The sequence below is a fragment of the Bufo gargarizans genome, chromosome 6 (genome assembly GCF_014858855.1).
Source record: "Bufo gargarizans isolate SCDJY-AF-19 chromosome 6, ASM1485885v1, whole genome shotgun sequence".
NCBI classification, from domain to species: domain Eukaryota; kingdom Metazoa; phylum Chordata; class Amphibia; order Anura; family Bufonidae; genus Bufo; species Bufo gargarizans.
In genome coordinates this window covers 99,571,395-99,585,985 of record NC_058085.1, presented here as the reverse complement: position 1 = coordinate 99,585,985, position 14,591 = coordinate 99,571,395, and the positions used below count along the sequence as shown (strand labels likewise).

At 47.0% G+C, this 14,591-nt stretch overlaps 1 protein-coding gene across 1 annotated transcript in view; it reads right to left on the bottom strand.

Moving 5' to 3' along the window:
• LOC122941987 (olfactory receptor 11L1-like) overlaps positions 1 to 14,591 on the bottom strand; it is a 72,464-nt gene that overhangs the window by 17,279 nt on the left and 40,594 nt on the right. The gene's annotated exons all lie outside the window — the stretch shown is intronic.

The window sequence follows — 14,591 nt, the reverse complement described above, 5'->3', positions numbered from 1 at the left end:
ATTCCCCCATAACAGTGTCCGTCATCCACAGATCCCCCCCATAACAGTGTCCGTCATCCACAGATTCCCCCATAACAGTGTCCGTCATCCACAGATCCCCCCCATAACAGTGTCCGTCATCCACAGATCCCCCCATAACAGTGTCCTTCACAGATCCCCAGTAATAGTGCCACCCACAGACCACCATTAGTTACAAACCCACCAAAAGCACACCTTTTGGTTAAAAATAATTTTTTTCTTATTTTCCTCCCCAAAAACCTAGGTGCGTCTTATGGGCCGGTGCGTCCTATAGGGCGAAAAATACGGTATATTACATTGCAAATGCTATGCTATGCTAATAACTTAGAGATGCTTAACAAATACATTTTGTACAAAATCCAAAATTGGTGAATTTTACCCGAAAATATAACTGACAAATTATTTTTTTAACCTGTCTACTAGGTACGATTAGCAATATAGGAGTGAGGGGGCATATATAATACAATTTAATTGAATAAGACATTTAATATTAGTATACTGGGGGCGGCGACGGCGGGGGGGGAGGGCGATTGGGCGGGTGGTTGATCGAGCTGATCCGTGGATGGCACAGTTAGGGGGGGGGGTCTGTGGATGCCACTGTTATGGGCTGGGGGGCTGTGGATGGCACTGTTATGGGCTGGGGGGCTGTGGATGGCACTGTTATGGGGTGGGGGGGTCTGTGGATGGCACATATATAACAGTGCCACCCACAGATCCGCCCGTAACAGTGCCACCCACAGATCCCCCCTGTAACAGTGCCATCCACAGATCCCCCCCCCCCTGTAACAGTGCCATCCACAGATCCCCCCCCCCCTGTAACAGTGCCATCCACAGATCCCCCCCTGTAACAGTGTGTCAGTCATCCACAGATCCCCCCCATAACAGTGTTCGTCATCCACAGATCCCCCCATAACAGTGTCCGTCATCCACAGATCCCCCCCTGTAACAGTGTGTCAGTCATCCACAGATCCCCCCCGTAACAGTGTGTCAGTCATCCACAGATCCCCCCCATAACAGTGTGTCAGTCATCCACAGATCCCCCCATAACAGTGTCCATCATCCACAGATCCCCCCATAACAGTGTCCATCATCCACAGATCCCCCCATAACAGTGTCCGTCATCCACAGATCCCCCCATAACAGTGTCCGTCATCCACAGATCCCCCCATAACAGTGTCCGTCATCCACAGATCCCCCCATAAGTGTCCGTCATCCACAGATCCCCCCATAACAGTGTCCGTCATCCACAGATTCCCCCATAACAGTGTCCGTCATCCACAGATCCCCCCCATAACAGTGTCCGTCATCCACAGATTCCCCCATAACAGTGTCCGTCATCCACAGATCCCCCCCATAACAGTGTCCGTCATCCACAGATCCCCCCATAACAGTGTCCTTCACAGATCCCTAGTAATAGTGCCACCCACAGACCACCATTAGTTCCAAACCCACCAAAAGCACACCTTTTGGTTAAAAATAATTTTTTTCTTATTTTCCTCCCCAAAAACCTAGGTGCGTCTTATGGGCCGGTGCGTCCTATAGGGCGAAAAATACGGTATATTACATTGCAAATGCTATGCTATGCTAATAACTTAGAGATGCTTAACAAATACATTTTGTACAAAATCCAAAATTGGTGAATTTTACCCGAAAATATAACTGACAAATTATTTTTTTAACCTGTCTACTAGGTATAGCAGTAGTACATCACACCCAGAAATTGGTGAATATCACCCGAAAATGTAACTGACTAAGTAGTGAAATGACAAAATAAAATACGTACAAATTAAAAAATAATTGATTTATGAGGTGGCGTTCCATATGGAGTAGGAGTTTGAGGAGGCGCTGGATGTAGCAGTGTAGGTGGAAGCGGCGGTGGAGGAGGACGAGGTAGTTTTTGGTTTTTGGTTTTAATTATTATTATTTTTTTTTTATTAGGGTACACTCCATAAGAGTGGGAAATATCCAAAAGACAAGAATGAGCAATTGTGTTGCAGTATAACAATGGCTGGTTAAGGCCAGTATACATGTCTATTCTGCACAAGGTACGGACAAGTCCTGTTGGATCTATGCCTGGTTCATTTTAATGAACGTGGGCTTGTCCACATTGGCTGTGGACAGGCGGCTGCGCTTGTCTGTAATGACGCCCCCTGCCGTGCTAAACACACGTTCAGATAATACACTGGCTGCAGGGCAGACCAGCACCTCCAAGGCGTAAAGGGAAAGCTCAGGCCATGTGCCCAATTTGGAGACCCAGAATTTAAATGGGGCAGACCCTGTCATTCATTACGTGTAGGCGTGTGCACACATACTGCTCCACCATGTTGGTGAAATGCTGCCTCCTGCTAAGACGTTCCATATCAGCTGGTGGTGCTGGTTGTTGTGGCATGCTGACAAAGCTTTTCCACATTTCGGCCATGCTAACCCTGCCTTTTGAGGTGCTGGTGGTGCCCCAGCTGCGTTGGCGACCTCTTCCTCTGCCTTCGCCTTGTGCTTCAACTGTGCTCCCGCTGTCAGATGGGAATGCCACCAGCAGCGCATCTACCAGCGTTCGCTTGTACTCGCACATCTTACAATCACACTCCAGTGAGGGAATTAAGGACGGTACGTTGTCCTTGTAACGGGATCCAGCAGTGTGGCCACCCAGTAATCAGCACAAGTTAGAATGTGGGCAACTCGGCGGTCATTGTGAAGACACTGCAGCATGTGTGCAGGCTGCCCAGAGGCAACGAAAAGCTGTCCTCTGTGGGAGGTGTATTGTCTGTGTCCTCTGTATCCCCATAGCCACGCACCAGTGATGGCCATGAGCTGGTCTGGGTGCCACCTTGCTTTGAACATGGTTCCTCCTCCCCCATCTCCTCCTCCTCATCCTCCACCTCATTATCCTCCAGAACTGCCCTGGCTGGACAATTGTGGACCTGGCGTTTGTGGGTGCAGGAACCCACCCTCTGAACCACTTGTGAATAACTCACCATAAACCCTACGAAATGATCCCTCTTTCTCCTCCTCCTCCTGTGCCACATCCTCTTCCATCATCGCCAGCAGCGTTTTTTCAAGGAGGCATAGAAATGGGATAGTTACACTGAGAACGGCGTTATCGGCACTGGCCATGTTGGTGGAGTACTCGAAACAGCGCAACAAGGAACACAGGTCTTGCATGGAGGCCCAGTCATTGGTGGTGAAATGGTGCTGTTTCGCAGAGCGACTCACCCGACCGTGCTGAAGCTGAAACTCCACTATCGCCTTCTGCTGCTTGCACACGCTGGCCAGCATGTGCAAGGTGGAGTTCCACCTTGTGATTACATTGCATATGAGGCGGTAAGCTGGAAGGCCGAAGTTACGCTGCAGGCGAGCAGCAGCAGGGTGAGTGTCACGGACGGTGTACAGGAAACAAGACAAAACAACATGCATATATGAGTCACTGGATCCAAAGCTAAGGAACCAAAAGGGAGACCCCTGCACAAGACCTGAGACTTTCCCTGGCTGCTCAGCCTATGCAAAGATCCCAGAGGTGGATGGTTGCATATCCACGTACCTCGACTATATAACCCCTGAACACCCTACAATAGTGAGGGGACACGACCACCGGCTCCCTACACCAGACACGGAGGGAGTCAGGGTCACCTGGGATCCAGCAAACAGAAAATAACAGATAAATGTTCAGCACTTAACTTTGTAGCAGACTGAAAAACAAGATCAGCATGCACACACACTCCAGGAAGTAGTATAAGCCGCCCAGTAATGCATTATGGGGAGGAATTTAAAGGGAAGCAATCAGTCCAACTACATGACAGCTGAGAGAGGCTAACGAGATGAGGAACTGAACATCACAACAATGAAACTCAAGGAGGAGGTTCTGAAAGGCTTCTGTCAGAGCTTCTCAGCTGTCTGGTTGTGACAGTACCCCTCCCTCTACGAGTGGACTCCGGACACTCAGAGCCCACCTTCTCAGGATGGGACCTATGGAAAGCCCTGATGAGACGAGAGGCCTTAATGTCCGTCACTGGGACCCACATCCTCTCCTCAGGACCATAACCCTCCCAATGAACAAGGTACTGAAGAGAACCGCGGACAAGACGAGAATCCACAATCCTAGAGACCTGAAATTCAAGATTACCATCAACCATAATCGGAGGAGGAGACAAAGGCGAGGGTACAATGGGTTGAACATAAGGTTTCAATAAGGACTTATGAAAAACATTATGGATCTTCCAAGTCTGAGGAAGATCAAGACGGTAGGCAACAGGATTGATGACAGACAGGATTTTGTAAACCTAGGACCCAACTTCCAGGAGGGAACCTTCAATTTGATATTCTTGGTAGACAACCACACCAGATCACCAACATTCAGGTCCGGACCAAGCACACGTCTCTTATCTGCCACACGCTTATATCTCTCACTCATGCTCTTTAGATTATCCTGAATCTTTTGCCAAATAGATGACAAAGACAAGGAGAATCTGTCCTCATCAGGTAAACCAGAAGACCCCTCTCCCGAGAAAGTCCCAAACTGCGGATGAAACCCATATGCACCAAAAAATGGTGACTTATCAGAGGACTCCTGACGATGGTTATTTAAAGCAAACTCAGCAAGGGACAAAAAAGAACACCAATCCTCTTGATTCTCCGCCACAAAACAGCGCAGATATGTCTCCAGATTCTGATTGACGCGCTCTGTCTGGCCATTCGACTGCGGGTGGAAAGCAGAAGAGAATGACAACCGAACCCCCAAGCGAGAACAGAAAGCCTTCCAGAATCTGGAAACAAACTGCGTGCCCCTATCAGAGACTATGTCTGAAGGAATACCGTGCTATTTGACAATGTGATCAATAAATGCCTGCGCCAGCGTCTTAGCATTGGGCAAACCAGGAAAAGGGATGAAATGCACCATTTTGCTGAAACGGTCCACCACCACCAGAATCACAGTCTTCCCCGAGGAACGAGGCAGGTCCGTTATAAAGTCCATGGACAGATGTGTCCAAGGACGGGAAGGAATGGGTAAGGGAAGGAGAGGACCTGATGGCCGTGAATGAGGGACTTTGGCACGAGCGCAAGTCTCGCAGGCTGCCACAAAACCCTCAACCGACTTACGAAGCGCAGGCCACCAGAATCTCCGAGCGATGAGATCCAGTGTGGCTCTTGCCCCCGGGTGCCCAGCAAGGACTGTATTGTGGTGTTCCTTAAAAATCTTGTGTCTTAAAGCGAGAGGCACAAACAACCTCCCAGGAGGACAAAGATCAGGAGCCTCTGACTGGGCTGCCTGCACCTCTGCCTCCAATTCAGAAAAAAAGCAAAGACCACCACACCTTCAGCCAAAATGGGACCCGGGTCTTCAAAATTCCCGCCTCCCGGAAAACAACGTGACAGGGTATCTGCCTTCACATTCTTAACTCCAGGGCGGAACGTGACAACAAAATTAAACCTAGAAAAGAACAAAGACCATCTGGCCTGTCTCGGGTCAATTCTATATCTCCCACATCGAAATTTCTCTCTGCGGAGGAGAGTTTTTTCGAGAAAAAGGCACACAGTCGCCATTTGGCAGGAGAGGAACCCTGAGACAAGACCGCCCCCACACCCACCTCAGAAGCATCAATCTCAACTATGAAGGGTAAAGAAATATGAGGTTGCACCAAGATGGGAGCAGAAGCAAAACTCTCCTTGATATTAGAAAAAGCCTTACGCGCCTCTACTGACAAAGAAGAAAAATCTACCCCCTTTCTGGTCATATCAGTGAGAGGTTTAACAATAGAGGAATAATTCAAAATAAACTTCCTGTAATAATTGGCAAAGCCCAAAAAACGCATCAGCGCCTTCTGATTCTCAGGAAGCTCCCACTCAAGCACAGCGCGGACCTTCTCGGGGTCCATGCGAAAACCAGAAGCAGAGAGAAGAAACCCCAGAAATTGAATTTCTGGAACCGCAAACACACATTTTTCCAGTTTCGCATATAATTTATTCTCCCGCAGGATGAGCAAGACCTGACGTAAATGTTCCTTATGAGTTTTGAAATCAGGAGAAAAAAATCAAAATGTCATCCAAATACACTAATACAAATTTTCCCATCAAATGATAAAAAATGCTGTTCACGAAATGCTGAAAAACGGCTGGGGCATTCATCAAACCAAAAGGCATAACCAAATTCTCAAAATGGCCCTCAGGGGTATTGAAAGCCGTCTTCCATTCGTCTCCTTCTCTGACCCTGACCAGGTTGTATGCCCCTCTTAGATCTAATTTGGAAAATACTTTAGCCCCAACAACCTGGTTAAACAGGTCCGGGATCAGAGGAAGCGGATAAGGGTCACGAATAGTGATACTGTTCAGCTCCCTGAAATCCAGACAAGGTCTTAAAGAACCATCTTTTTTCTTAACAAAGAAAAAACCAGCGGCAACAGGTGACTTCGAGGGTCGTATGTGTCCTTTTCTCAGACTCTCAGAGATATAAGCACGCATAGCGATCCTCTCAGGTTGGGAAAGATTGTATAAACGAGATTTAGGTAGTTTGGCGCCTGGGATGAGATTAATAGGGCAATCGTACTCCCTGTGCGGGGGCAAATCCTGAACTCCACTCTCAGAGAAGACATCCGAAAATTCAGAGAGAAAAGATGGTACAGTCTTAGTAGCAACCTCAGAAACAGATGTCGTGAGGCAATTCTCTCTGCAAAAGTCACTCCAACCATTTATTTGCCTCGCTTGCCAATCAATGGTGGGGTTATGTTTAGTGAGCCAGGGTAGCCCCAACACTAGGGGAGTAGGCAAACCGCTAAGGACGAAACATGACACATCCTCAACATGAGCATCACTCACAATTAAACGGATATTGTGAACTATGCCCTTTAATGATTTCTGAGAAAGTGTAGCGGAATCAATAGCAAAAACAGGAATATCCTTTCCCAAAGTGCGCACCTGGAAACCATGAGTTATTGCAAATTGATTATCAATGAGATTGACAGCTGCTCCACTATCCACAAAAATCTCACAAAATTTTTTCTTGCTCTCTAGGACAAAACGGGAACTACAAGCAAATGGAAAACCTTCAATTTCCGCCTCAACCCCGCCAATAGTAACAGACGGAACATTTTTAAAAGATTTTTTCCTGTTTGTTTCTTTATTACTCCCAGAAAACTGCCTGAATCTCCTAGAGGGACAAACGTTTGCCAAATGATTTATACCTCCACAACAAAAACAAACCCTCCCATGCTAGCTGAATCTTCTATTGTCAGAAGCAATCAACCCCAGCTGCATGGGCTCCTGCTCAGCAGGGGCTGACAGCGACCGAGACCCCTGCGCACAGAATGAGACCGCTGCACTGTCCTGGGACTAAGTATGACAGGAAGGGGACATCTCTCCTCTCTCTCTAAGACACCTGTCAATACGAACGGCCTGAGACATAGCAGAGTCCAAAGAAATAGGCCTCTCATGAAAGGCAAATGCATCTTTCAATCCTTCTGAAAGACAAGGGCAAAATTGACTTCGGAGTGCAGCATCATTCCAACCAGTATCAGCTGCCCATCTCCGAAATTCTGAGCAGTATATTTCTGCGGATTGTTTACCCTGGCATAATAGACGTAGTCTAGACTCAGCCAGAGCAATACGATCCGGATCATCATATATCTGACCCAGGGCTAAAAAGAATTCATCCACTGAACGGAGAGGCCGTGCCATCTCCGGCAGCGAAAAGGCCCAAGACTGCGCGTTACCCCTGAGCAGCGATATAATGATCCCCACGCTCCGTTCCTCATCACCAGAGGAATGGGGAAGAAGGCGAAAATGGAGTTTGCAAGCCTCTCTAAAACGCACAAAATTCTCACTACCCCCGGAGAACGTATCCGGGAGCGAGATCTTAGGCTCAGAACAAACTCCATGAACGCAAGCTGAACCGGTCACTTGAAGCTGAGAAAAAGTCTTACGGAGATCAGCTACCTCCAATGAAAGACCCTGGAAGCGTTCAGCCAAAAGTGAAACCGGATCCATGCTTGAGACGGTTTTGGCGGCTTATAATGTCACGGACGGTGTACAGGAAACAAGACAAAGCAACATGCATATATGAGTCACTGGATCCAAAGCTAAGGAACTAAAAGGGAGACCCCTGCACAAGACCTGAGACTTTCCCTGGCTGCTCAGCCTATGCAAAGATCCCAGAGGTGGATGGTTGCATATCCACGTACCTCGACTATATAACCCCTGAACACCCTACAATAGTGAGGGGACACGACCACCGGCTCCCTACACCAGACACAGAGGGAGTCAGGGTCACCTGGGATCCAGCAAACAGAAAATAACAGATAAATGTTCAGCACTTAACTTTGTAGCAGACTGGAAAACAAGATCAGCATGCACACACACTCCAGGAAGTAGTATAAGCCGCCCAGTAATGCATTATGGGGAGGAATTTAAAGGGAAGCAATCAGTCCAACTACATGACAGCTGAGAGAGGCTAACGAGATGAGGAACTGAACATCACAACAAAGAAACTGAAGGAGGAGGTTCTGAAAGGCTTCTGTCAGAGCTTCTCAGCTGTCTGGTTGTGACAGTGAGAACGCCGAAAGCGCGCACAGACGGCCCACATTTTATGCAGCAGCTCTGACATATCGGGGTAAGTTATAAGGAATCTCTGCACCACCAAATCCAGCACATGCGCCAGGCAAGGGATGTGCGTCAAACCGGCTAGTCCCAGAGCGGCTACGGGATTTTGCCCATTATCACACACCACAAGGCCGGGCTTGAGGATCACTGGCACCAACCACTCATCAGTCTGTTGTTCAAGGCCCGTCCACAGCTCCTGCGCGGTGTGGGGTTTGTCCCCCAAACAGATAAGTTTTAAAACTGCCTGCTGTCGTTTACCCCTGGCTGTGCTGAAGTTGGTGGTGAAGGTGTTACGCTGACTGGATGAGGAGTCGGTAGAGGAGGAGGAAGCGAAGTAGGAAGCAACAAGATGCAAACAGAAGCACCCTGCAATCCTCGGTGGTGGAAGGACATGCGCCAAACTGCTATCCGCCTCAGGCCCAGCCGCCACTGCATTTACCCAGTGTGCTGTTATGGAGATACAGTTGTGTTCAAAATTATTCAACCCCCAATGCTGTAAAGGGTTTTAGGGAATTTAGTGTACATTTGTAATTGTCTTCAGAATGAAATCTTACAAGGACTTTTTAAAGAACCAAATGCAACTAAAATGACATCAATTGTTTTTGTAATAAAGTATTAAATGTTTTTTTGTAATTTCTTCATTGACACAATTATTCAACCCCTTAAAGACTACCACTCTTAAGAACAGAGGTTCATTCAAGTGTTTTCGATCAGGTATTGAAAACACCTGTGGATGTCAAGGAGCAGTAATCAAGCATAATAAGCACCAATTAGGCAGATTTAAAAGGACTGTGATACTCAGCTCCTTTTAGACATTTACTGGTGTGTTTACAAACATGGTGAAGTCAAGAGAATGGTCCAGGAAGACAAGAGAAGAGGTGATTTCTCTTCACATGAAGGGCAATGGCTATAAGATGATTGCAAAGATGTTAAACATACCAATAAACACCATAGGAAGCATCATTCGCAAATTCAAGGCAAAGGGCACTGTTGAAACGCTACCTGGTCGTGGCAGAAAGAAGATGCTGACTTTAACTGCTGTGCGCTACCTGAAGCGCAAAGTGGAGGAGAAAAGTCCCCGTGTGACTGCTGAGGAACTGAAAAAAGATTTGTCAGATGTGGGTACTGAAGTTTCAGCTCAGACAATAAGGCACACACTGCGTAATGAAGGCCTCCATGCCAGAACTCCCAGGCGCACCCCCTTGCTGTCTCCAAAGAATAAGAAGAGTCGACTGCAGTATGCCAAAAGTCATGTGGACAACCCTCAAAAGTTTTGGGATAGTGTTCTGTGGACTGATGAAACAAAATTAGAACTGTTTGGGCCCATGGATCAACTCTATGTTTGGAGGAGGAAGAACAAGGCCTATGAAGAAAAGAACACCTTGCCTACTGTGAAGCATGGCGGGGGGTCAATCATGCTTTGGGGCTGTTTTGCTTCTACAGGTACAGGGAAGCTTTAGCGTGTGCAAGGTACCATAAATTCTCTTCAGTACCAGGAGATATTGGATGAAAATGTGATGCAGTCCGTCACAAACCTGAGGCTTGGGAGACGTTGGACCTTTCAACAGGACAATGATCCCAAGCATATTTCCAAGTCCACTAGAGCATGGTTGCAGATTAAAGGCTGGAACATTTTGAAGTGGCCATCGCAGTCACCAGACTTAAATCCGATTGAGAACCTCTGGTGGGACTTAAAGAGGACCTTTCACTCCTATACAAACTAAAAACTAACTCTATCTGTGGGCAGAGCGGCGCCCAGGGGTCCCCCTGCACTTACTAGTATGCCTGGGCAGCGCTCCGTTCGCCCGGTATAGGCTCCGGTGTCTCAGCTCCGTCTGTTGTATTGGACTGATTTTTTGTAGGAGGCGTGTCCCTTGCTGCAGCACTGGCCAATGACTGGCTATGAGCTGTGCGCTGCGATTGGCCAGTGCTGCAGCAAGGGACACGCCTCCCACAAAAAATCAGTCCAATACAACAGACGGAGCTGAGACACTGGAGCCTATACCGGGCAAACGGAGCGGTGCCCAGGCATACTAGTAAGTGCAGGGGGACCCCTGGGCGCCGCTCTGCCCACAGATAGTTAGTTTTTAGTTTGTATAGGAGTGAAAGGTTTTCTTTAAAGAAAGCAGTTGCAGCCTAAGAATGTGACTGAACTGGAGGCTTTTGCCCATGAAGAATGGGCGAAGATACCCGTAGATCCCTGCAAGACACTTGTGTCAAGCTATGCTTCACGTTTAAAAGCTGTTATAACTGGAAAAGGATGTTGTACTAAGTACTAAGATTAAATGTCACTTGGGGGTTGAATAAAACTGATAATGATGTGAGCACAGAAAATCCATTTGTGGTTATTTCATTATAAATGTTATGTGATATTTGTCTGACTTACAAGTGCCTCTTTGATTTAATTGTAAACAAGATGACTGAAATTATCAAAATCAATGTCAAACTGGCCAAAACACTCAATTTCAGTGGGGGTTGAATAATTTTGAACACAACTGTATAACTGCCCTGACCGTGCTTACTGGTCCACGTATCCGTAGTGAGGTGCACCTTGCCACAGATGGTGTTGCGCAGTGCACACCTGATTTTGTCCCCTACTTGGTTGTGAAGGGAAGGGATGGCTCGCCTTGAAAAGTAGTGGCGGCTGGGCACGGCATACTGTGGGACAGCCACTGCCATAAGGCCTTTAAAACTATCCGTCTCCACCAGACGGAATGACAGCATTTCAAAGGCCAGTAATTTAGAAATGCTGGCATTCAGGGCTAGGGATCGCAGGTGGGTAGGGGGGTACTTCCTCTCCAGCGTTTGGGATATGGAGAGCGGAACGCTTCCGTGTGACATTGTGGAGATGCTCGGTGACCCAGGTGTTGGTGTTGCGGGCAGATCCTCTGTTTGTGGGGTGCCAGGTGGCACTGTCACACCAGAGGTGGATGAAGAGGCCGCGACTGCAGCAGAAGAGGAAGTAGGAGGGGCCAGAGACCTTTCTTGGTTTTTGAGGTGTCTACTCCACTGCAGCTCGTGCTTTGCACTTAAATGCCTGGTCATGCAGGTTGTGTTCAGGTTGAGAACGTTTATGCCTCGCATCAGGCTCTGATTGCACAGCATACAAACCACTCGTGTCTTGTCGTCAGCACATTGTCTGAAGAACTGCCATGCCAGGGAACTCCTTGGAGCTGGCTTTGGTGTGCTCGTCCCTTGCTGCGGTGGGCAGTAGGAGGCGTACTGTCTATAGGACGGCCGCTCCGCTTTTGCACCCTGCTCCCTCTTCTGCTGTGCTGGTGGCTCTGTGTGACCACCGCCTCTTCCTCCGAACTACATCGGTCACTCGCATGACCTTGATTCCAGGTGGGGTCGAGGACCTCATAGTCATCCACATCATCTTCCACCCAGTCTTCACCCCTGCCTTCCTTGTTGGTCTGCACGCTTTCGAAAGCCCCAGCAGTTGGCACCTGTGTTTCGTCATCATCCGAGACTTGCTGCGATGGTGGTTGGGCATCGGTGCACTCAATCTCTTCCATTTCTGGGGCAGGGCTGGGTGGATGGCCCTGGGAAACCCTGCTAACAGAGTCATCAAAAACCAGAAGAGACTGTTGCATGACTTGGGGCTCAGACTGCTTGGCTGATTTGCAAAGGGGTGAGGTGAAAGACTGATGGACATCAGCTGCAGGTGCCAACTGTGGTCTTTCAGCAGGAGACTGGGTGGGAGACAATGTGAAGGAACTGGATCCACTGTCAGCAATGCAATCTACTATCGCCTGTACTTGTTCAGGCCTCACCATTCGTAGAGCAGCATTAGGCCCGACCAAATACCACTGCAGGTTTTGTTGCCTATTCGCATCTGAGTAAGGGGTTTCACTTGTGCGTGTAGCTGGTGCAGATCGACCACGTCCTCTCCCTGCAACAGGAGCTCCACCAGCAGCATCACGACCTGGGCCACGTCCCTTATTTGACGCTCTCATATTTTTTTGAATTTAGGATCTTGCCCTAAATGGGTGTTTAATAGTAAAAAAGAACAACAGTATGTAAAGGGTGTATCTCATATGGCCTGAACCAGACTAGGCCTCAATTAAAGATTTATTTGCACAAAATGGCTGTATTTCAAATGCTTGATTCAAAACCCTGTATGTATAGGGGGGATCACACACGCCCTGAATCAGTGAAGGCCTGAAGTAAATATATCTTTGCACAAAAAAGCTGTATTTCAAATGACTATATTTCAAATGCCTGATTCAAACCCCTGTATGTTGGGGGGTATCTCACCTGGTCTGAACCTGTGTAGGCCTGAAGTAAACATATCTTTGCACAAAAAGGCTGTATTTCAAATGGCTGTATTTCACATGCCTAATTCAAACCCCTGTATGTAGAGGTGGTATCTCACAGGGCCTGAACTAGTGTAGGCCTGAATTCAATATTGGTGCACCAAATGGCGGTATTTAAAATCTCTGAATGTAACCCAAATGTATTAAGGGTGTATCTCACAATGACATCTGCATCAAAGGCTGCCAACTAAGTTTTTGGAGCCCAAACGACTGTTTGTTTAACAACTGAATTTGACAGCAGTATATAAGCATGTAATTTCACACGTGCTGATGCTGCAAGGCCTAAAAATAGTACTTTTGGTCAAATAAGTGTTTTTCAAACCCCAGAAAATGATGGGTGTATTTCTAGCTTAAATAGCACACTGACTAATAAAAATGTTGTAGATTGCCCAAAAAGTGTTTTTTTTGCTAACAGAATATGAATGCTGTATATATTTAACTTGAATTTAACACTTGCATATCTGGCAAATACTGTTTTTTGAAGAAAAAAAAGTGTGTTTTTCAAACCCCCCAAAAAGATGGGTGTATTTCTAGCTTAAATTGCACACTGACTAAGGCCTCCTGCACACGACCGTATGGCTTTTTTAGTGTTTTGCGGTCCGTTTTTCATGGATCCGCTGTTCCGTTTTTTTGTTTCTGTTCCGTTTTTCCGTATCGTTTTTTCGTATGGCATATACAGTATACAGTAATTACATAGATAAAATTGGGCTGGGCATAACATTTTCAATAGATGGTTCCGCAAAAAACGGAACGGAAATGGAAGACATACGAATGCATTTCCGTATGTAATCAGTTTTTTTGTGGAACCATTGACTTGAATGGAGCCACGGAAGTTGATTTGCAGGCAATAATAGGGCATGTTCTATCTTTAAATGCAACGGAAATGCGGAAACGGAATGCATAAGGAGTACATTCAGTTTTTCTTTTTGCGGAACCATTGAAATGAATGGTTCTGTATACGGAACGCAAAAAACGGCCTGTAAACGGGGGGAAAAAACGGTTGTGTGCAGGAGGCCTAATACAGATGTTGTAGATTGCCCAAAAAGTCTTCTTTTGCTAACAGAATATGAATGCTGTATATATTAAACTTGAATTTAACACTTGCAGATCTGGCAAATACCGTTTTTTTTTAAAGAAAAATGTGTTTTTCAAACCCCAGAAAATTATGGGTGTATTTCTACCTTAAATTGCACACTGGCTAATCCAGATGTTGTAGTTTGCCCCCAAAAAATGGTGATTTGCAATGTCCCAAAAGCTCAGATGCAGTGCAGGTGCACTGAGCATGCATAAAATGGCCGCCGCGACCCACCTAATACTAAATTCTAAAAGTTAGTATTTTTGGTCAATGGCCTCAGGGCAGGGTAAAACGATTGTGCCCTGCACCCACACAACTATTTGTCTGTAGATCGCTGAGTTAGATTCTCTCCTATGCTCTCCCTGAAATCACAAGTCCAGCAGCATCCTCTCCCTACACTTGTAACAGCAGAGTGACGTGCAGCGCTACGTGACTCCAGCTTATATAGAGCCTGGGTCACATGCTGCTCTGGCCAATCACAGCCATGCCATTAGTAGACATGGCTGTGATGGCCTCTTGGGGCAAGTAGTATAATGCTTGTTGATTGGCTGCTGTGCAGCCTTTCAAAAAGCGCCGAAAACCGAACCCCAATTTTT